The sequence below is a fragment of the Triticum urartu genome, chromosome 4A, assembly GCF_056163025.1.
Source record: "Triticum urartu cultivar PI428250 chromosome 4A, HENAU_Tu73, whole genome shotgun sequence".
NCBI classification, from domain to species: Eukaryota; Viridiplantae; Streptophyta; class Magnoliopsida; order Poales; family Poaceae; genus Triticum; species Triticum urartu.
In genome coordinates, this window is record NC_141876.1 from 573,791,861 (window position 1) to 573,799,619 (window position 7,759).

Consider the following 7,759-nt stretch of genomic DNA (forward strand, 5'->3'; position numbering starts at 1 on the left):
TCCTTTCTAGAGAAGGAGTTTCTCTCAAAAGAAGTGAGTGGGAGGAAAGTAGAACTTGATGAGGTAATTGTACCTTCTCCCGAATTGGAAAGTAGTTCATCACAGAAATCAGTTCCGGTGATTCCTACACCAATTAGTGAGGAAGCTAATGATGATGATCATGAAACTTCTGATCAAGTTACTACCAAACCTCGTAGGTCAACCAGAGTAAGATCCGCACTAGAGTGGTATGGTAATCATGTTCTGGTGGTCATGTTACTTCACCACGACGAACCTACGAACTATGAGGAACCGATGATGAGCCAAGATTTCATGAAATGGCTTGAGGCGATGAAATCTGAGATGGGATCCATGTATGAAAACAAAGTGTGTACTTTGGTTGACTTGCCCGATGATCGGCAAGCAATAGAAAATAAATGGATCTTCAAGAAGAAGACTGATGTTGACGGTAATGTTACTGTCTACAAAGCTCGACTTGTTGCGAAAGGTTTTCGACAAGTTCAAGGAGTTGACTACGATGAGACCTTCTCACCCGTAGCGATGCTTAAGTCTGTCCGAATCATGTTAGCAATTGCCGCATTTTATGATTATGAAATTTGGCAAATGGATGTCAAAACTGCATTCCTTAATGGATATCTTAAAGAAGAGTTGTATATGATGCAACCAGTAGGTTTTCTCGATCCAAAAGGTGCTAACAAAGTGTGCAAGCTCCAGCGATCCATTTATGGACTAGTGCAAGCCTCTCGGTGTTGGAATATATGCTTTGATAGTGTGATCAAAGCATATGGTTTTATACAGACTTTTGGAGAAGCCTGTATTTACAAGAAAGTGAGTGGGAGCTCTGTAGCATTTCTGATATTATATGTGGATGACATATTGTTGATTGGAAATGATAGTGAATTTCTGAATAGCATAAAAGGATACTTGAATAAGAATTTTTCAATGAAAGACCTTGGTGAAGCTGCTTATATATTGGTCATCAAGATCTATAGAGATAGAGCAAGACGCTGAATTGGACTTTCACAAAGCACATACCTTGATAAAGTTTTGAAGAAGTTCAAAATGGATCAGTGAAAGAAAGGGTTCTTGCCTGTGTTACAAGGTGTGAATTTGAGTCAGACTCAATGCCCGATCACTTTAGAAGATAGAGAGAAAATGGAAGTCATTCCCTATGCCTCAGCCATAGGTTCTATCATGTATGCAATGCTATGTACCAGACCTGATGTGTGCCTTGTTATAAGTTTAGCAGGGAGGTACCAAAGTAATTCAGGAGTGGATCACTGGACAGTGGTCAAGAACATCCTAAAGTACCTGAAAAGGACTAAGGATATGTTTCGCATTTATGGAGGTGACAAAGAGCTCGTCGTAAATGGTTACATCGATGCTAGCTTTGACACTGATCCAGATGAATCTAAGTCACAAACCAGGTACGTATTTATATTGAATGGTGGAGCTGTCAGTTGGTGTTGTTCCAAGCAAAGCGTCGTGGCGGGATCTACGTGTGAAGCGGAGTACATAGCTGCTTCGGAAGCAGCAAATGAAGGAGTCTGGATGAAGGGGTTCATATCCGATCTAGGTGTAATACCTAGTGCATCAGGTCCAATGAAAATCCTTTGTGACAATACTGGAGCAATTGCCTTAGCGAAGGAATCCAGATTTCACAAGAGAACCAAACACATCAAGAGACGCTTCAATTCCATCCACGATCAAGTCAAGGAGGGAGACATAGAGATTTGCAAGATACATACGGATCTGAATGTTGCAGACCCGCTGACTAAGCCTCTCTCACAAGCAAAACATGGTCAGCACCAAGACTCCATGGGTGTTAGAATCATTATTATGTAATCTAGATTATCGACTCTAGTGCAAGTAGGAGACTGAAGGAAATATGCTCTAGAGGCAATAATGAAGTTGTTATTTATATTTCCTTATATCATGATAAATGTTTATTATTCATGCTTGAATTGTATTAACCAGAAACTTAGTACATGTGTGAATACATAGAGAAATAGAGTGTCCCTAGTATGCCTCTACTAGACTAGCTCGTTAATCAAAGATGGTTAAGTTTCCTGACCATGGACATGTGTTGTCATTTGATGAATGGAATCACATCATTCGAGAATGATGTGATGGACAAGACCCATCTGTTAGCTTAGCATAATGATCGTTTAGTTTTTCTGCTATTGCTTTCTTCATGACTTATACATGTTCCTCAGACTATGAGATTATGCAACTCCCGAATACCAGAGGAACACCTTGTGTGCTATCAAACATCACAACGTAGCTGGGTGATTATAAAGATGCTCTACAGGTGTCTCCAATTGTGTTTGTTGAGTTGGCATAGATCGAGATTAGGATTTGTCACTCCATGTATCAGAGAGGTATCTCTGGGCCCTCTTGGTAATGCACATCACTATGAGCCTTGCAAGCAATATGTCTAATGAGTTAGCCGCGGGATACTGCATTTCGGAACGAGTAAAGAGACTTTCCGGTAACGAGATTGAACTAGGTATGAGGATACTGGCGATCGAATCTCGGGCAAGTAACATACCGATGACAAAGGGAGCAATGTATGTTGTTATGCGGTTTGACCGATAAAGATCTTCGTAGAATATGTAGGAGCAAATATGAGCATCCAGGTTCCGCTATTGGTTATTGACCGGAGATGTGTCTCGGTCATGTCTATATAGTTCTCGAACCCGTAGGGTCCGCACGCTTAACGTTCAATGATAATTTGTATTATGAGTTGTGTGATTTGATGAACCGAAGTTTGTTCGGAGTCCCATATGAGATCACGGACGTGACGAGGAGTCTCAAAATGGCCAAGACATAAAGATTGATATATTGGAATGTTGTGTTTGGACATCGGAATGGTTTCAGAAAGGTTCGGGCATTTTCCAGAGTACCGGGGGTTACCGGAACCTCCCCGGGGAGTTAATGGGCCTTCATGGGCCCTAGTGGAGAGAGGAGGCGGCGGCCCGGTGGTGGCGCGCCCTCCAAGCCCAATCCAAATTGGACTAGGGTTGGGGGGCCAGCCCCCTTTCCTTCTCTTCTCCTCCTGCTTCCCTCCTTCTCCTAGTGGGAATAGGAAGGGGGTGAATCCTACTTGGACCGGGAGTCCAAGTAGGACTCCCCCCCATGGCGTGCCCCCCTTGGGCTGGCCACCTCTCCTTCCCCCTTTATATACGTGGGAGGGGGGCACCCCAAAGGCACACCAAGTCTTCTCTTAGCCGTGTGCGGTGCCCCCCTCCACAGTTACACACCTCAGTCATATCGTCGTAGTGCTTAGGCGAAGCCCTGTGCCGGTAACTTCATCACCACCATCACCACGCCGTCGTGCTGACGGAACTCTCCCTTTTCCTCAGCTGGATCAAGAGCTCGAGGGACGTCATCGAGGTGAACGTGTGGTGAACGTGGAGGTGCCGTATGTTCGGTGCTTGGATCGGTTGGATCGCGAAGACATTCGACTACATCAACCGCGTTATTAAACGCTTTAGGTCTAGCTACGAGGGTACGTGGACACACTCTCCCCTCTCGTTGCTATGAATCTCCTAGATAGATCTTGCGTGATCGTAGGAATTTTTTTGAAATACTGCGTTCCCCAACAGGGATGCAATCCGGGGCATCCCCAAGCTTAGTTGCTTGGGTATTCCTTGAATATTACCTTGGGGTGCCTTGGGAATCCCCAAGCTTAGGCTCTTTCCACTCCTTATTTCGTAGTCCATCAAAGCTTTACCCAAAACTTGGAAACTTCACAACACAAAACTCAGCAGAAAACTCGTAAGCTCCATTAGTATAAGAAAGCAAATCACCACTTAGGTACTGTCAAGACAAGATTCATAATTTTTCTCACATGATTCCTACTTTACCCTATCATTTCTACAATTTATATTAAGCAATATAAGCCATAGAAACTAGAAAACAAGCAAACTATGCATTGAAAACAGAATCTGTCAAAAACAGAACAGTCTGTAGTAATCTGGAGATTTCGAATTCTTATGTAACTCCAAAAATCTTGAGAAATTAGGAAGTCCTAAGAAATTTGTTTCTTAGTCCTCTGCAAAAAGAACTAGTATTTTATCGCGCCTCTATTAAAAATGAAAACAAATCTCATGGGCGCAAAAGTTTATGTTTTTCAGCAAGATCAAATCAACTATCACCATAGATCATCCCAAAGGCCTTACTTGGCACTTTATTGAAACAAAAGCGATAAAACATGATTACTACAATATCTTAAACATGTCAACACACCAAAACAGTAGGTATAAATATTGGGTTGTCTCCCAACAAGCTCTTTTCTTTAATGCTTTTAGCTAGGCATGATGATTTCAATGATGCTCACATGAAAGATAAGAATTGAAACATAATTGGAGCATCATGAAGAATATGACTTGCACATTTAAGTCTAACCCACTTCCTATGCATTGGGTTTTTGTGAGCAAACAACTTATGGGAACAAGAATCGGCTAGCATAGGAAGGCAAAACAAGCATAACTTCAAGATTTTCAACACATAGAGAGGAAACTTGATATTATTGCAACTCCTACAAGCATATATTCCTCCCTCATAATAACTTTCAGTGGCATCATGAATGAACTCAACAATATAACCATCACATAAAGCATTATTTTCATGATCTAAAGCATAGAAATTTTACAACTCTCCACATAAGCAAAATTCTTCTCATTCATAGTAGTGGGAGAGAACTCAATAAAACAACTATCATGTGAGGCATTATCCAATTGAAAATTAAAATCATTGATAACCCACAAGTATAGGGGATCGCAACAGTTTTTGAGGGTAGGGTATTCAACCCAAATTTATATATTCGATACAAGGGGAGCCAAAGAATATTTGAAGGTATTAGTAGCAGAGTTGTCAATTCAACCACAGCTGGAGATTAATTATCTGCAACAAAGTGATCAGTAGCAAAGTAGTTTGATAGTTTTGATAATAGTGACAGCAGCAATAGTAATAGTAATGGTGATAGCAGTAATTTTGTAGCAAGTGTAACAGTGATGGCAGCAGCGATAACTTAGTAGTAATAATAATGAAAAGTTCGTAGGCATTGGATCGGTGACTTGTTGGGTGATATTCATCATGTGACAGTTATAACCTAGAGCGATACGGCACTAGCTCCAGTTCATCAATATAATGTAGGCATGTATTCCGTAAATAGTCATACGTGCTTTACTAAAAGAACTTGCATGACATCTTTTGTCCTATCCTCTAGTGGCAGCGAGGTCCATATTGGAAACTAAGGGATATTAAGGCCTCCTTTTAATAGAGAACCGGAACAAAGCATTAACACATAGTGAATACATGAAGTCCTCAAACTACGGTCATCATCGGGAGTGGGACCGGTTGTTGTCACTCCAGGGTTGCTGGATTATAGCACGTAGAATCTGACTATAACTTGCAAGATCGTATCTAGAACATGGATATAACGATGATGACATAAACGGTTCAGATCTGAAATCATGGCACTCGGCCCAAAGTGACAAGAATTAGGCATAGAAAAGTCATAGCAACATCAATCTAGGAACATAGTGGATACTAGGGATTAGGCCCTAACAAAACTAACTCGATTACATGATGAATCTCATCCAAATACTCACCGACCGGTGAACCTACGAAGGAATTACTCACTCCCGGTGGGGAGCATCCTGGAATTGGCGACGGAGAAGTGTTGGTGATGACGAAGAACGAAGATCCCCCTGTTCGGAGCCCCAAACGGACTCCAGATCTGCCCTCCCGAGGAAGAACAGGGCTTGGCGGCGGCTCCGTCTCGTGGATCACAATAATTCTTTCTCCCTGATTTTTTTCTCTGAAAATAGGAATTTATAGTGTCAGGGTTGAGGTTTGCGGGGCCACCAGGTGGGTACAACCCACCTGGGCGTGCCAGGAGAGGGGGTGCGCCCTGGTGGGTTGTGCCCACCCAGGGGCCCCTCTCTGGTGGGTCTTGGCTCCAGTAATTCTTATTATTGATATAGAAAATCCTCGCAAAGTTCCATTCCATTCCGAGAACTTTCATTTCTGCACAAAAACAACACCATGGTAGTTCTGTTGAAAATAGCGTCAGTCCGGGGTTAGTTTCATTCAAATCATGCAAATTAGAGTCCAAAACAAGAGGAAAAGTGTTAGAAAAAAGTAGATACATTGGAGACGTATCAAGTCCCCCAAGCTTAAACCTTTGCTTGTCCTCAAACAATTCAGTTGATAAACTGAAAGTGGGAAAGAAAATTTTTTACGAACTCTTTTGCTCTTGTTTGCATAAATTAAGCTTAAACAACACCCAGGTTTTCAGCCAACATTACAACTAACCATGTCGACAATAACTCTTAAAGATTATAATGACTCATATCAATGACATAATCAGCTAGCGAGCAATAATAATATATCTCAAACGGTAACATGTTGTCAAAATAACCATGATATAATATGACAATAATGGTATGTTGCTAGCCCTTTCTGAGAACACAAAACATAATTGCAGAGCACCTCCAAAGTTCAAGCAACAACTAAACATTGTAATTCATGGTAGAAAAGATCCGGTCATGATGCACCCAACATTAGCTACACATAATGCATAAATCATGACCGCTGTGCTCTACTCAGTTTCTGGTGCTTGTTTTAGAGGGTGATGACACAACATAAAAGTAAATAGATAGTCCCTTCGCAGAGGGAAGTAGTGATTTGCAGAGGTGCCAGAGCTCAATTTTTAAAACAGAGATAAATGATATTTTGAGACATGCACCCTTCTCATGTACTTCACGACCATTAGTTATCAACATCTTCCATGCTAAGCACGCTAGTGGTGGTTCCCAAGCGATAAAAGTAAAGGTGTACTCCCCCTTCACCATCAATCACACTCCACAGCTTGTTTGAAACAATGGGTGTCGTCCATACAAACATCAGTCCCGGGGGAGTTCTGTTTAATTATTTGCATTTTTGAGTTCGGGACTGGGAATCCCTATTACCGCCCATTTTCTCGTGTGATGGCGAGTGAATAAACACTCAACCTGAGAATAACCCGCTTAGCATGGAAGATATCAACCACCTCTTGTCGTTCCATGGACGATCCAGGCACACAAAACGGATAATTTTTTAGAAGTTTTTAGAGGTGGCACATGCAAATTTACTTAGGACGGCAGGGTAATACCGTATATAGGTAGGTATGGTGGACTCATCTGGAATAACTTTGGGTTCAAGGTTTTTGATGTACAAGCAGAATCCCCACTTAGTACGAGAGAAGGCTAGCAATTTAGATTGAGAAGCGGTTAGCTAGAGAGCAACAACAATCATAACCATGCATTATGCGTAAGTAACATTGGACACTAGCATGAGTAGGATATGAACACCATGAACATAAACATTATAGAGGCTATGTTGGTTTTGATTCAACTACATGCATGAACATGTACCAAGTCAAGCCACTTGAACATTCAGAGGAGGATACCATATCATCATACTACATCACAATCATTTTAACGCTATGCTGATATCCAAGATAAATCATTATTAACTCCCAGCTACTTATGCTTGGCATGAGAAACTATAATCTCTAATTATCATTGCAAACATGTTTAATCATAATGGGCTGAAGCATGGATACTAGGTTAAACATATTTACACAGACAGGGCAAGTCGAGATCATACCAGTTTCTCTTTGCCACGACCAGTTCATCAAATGTCGTCATTATTGTCTTTCACTTGCACGACCGAATGATATGAAAATAATAATAGTGCAAGAGTGCCA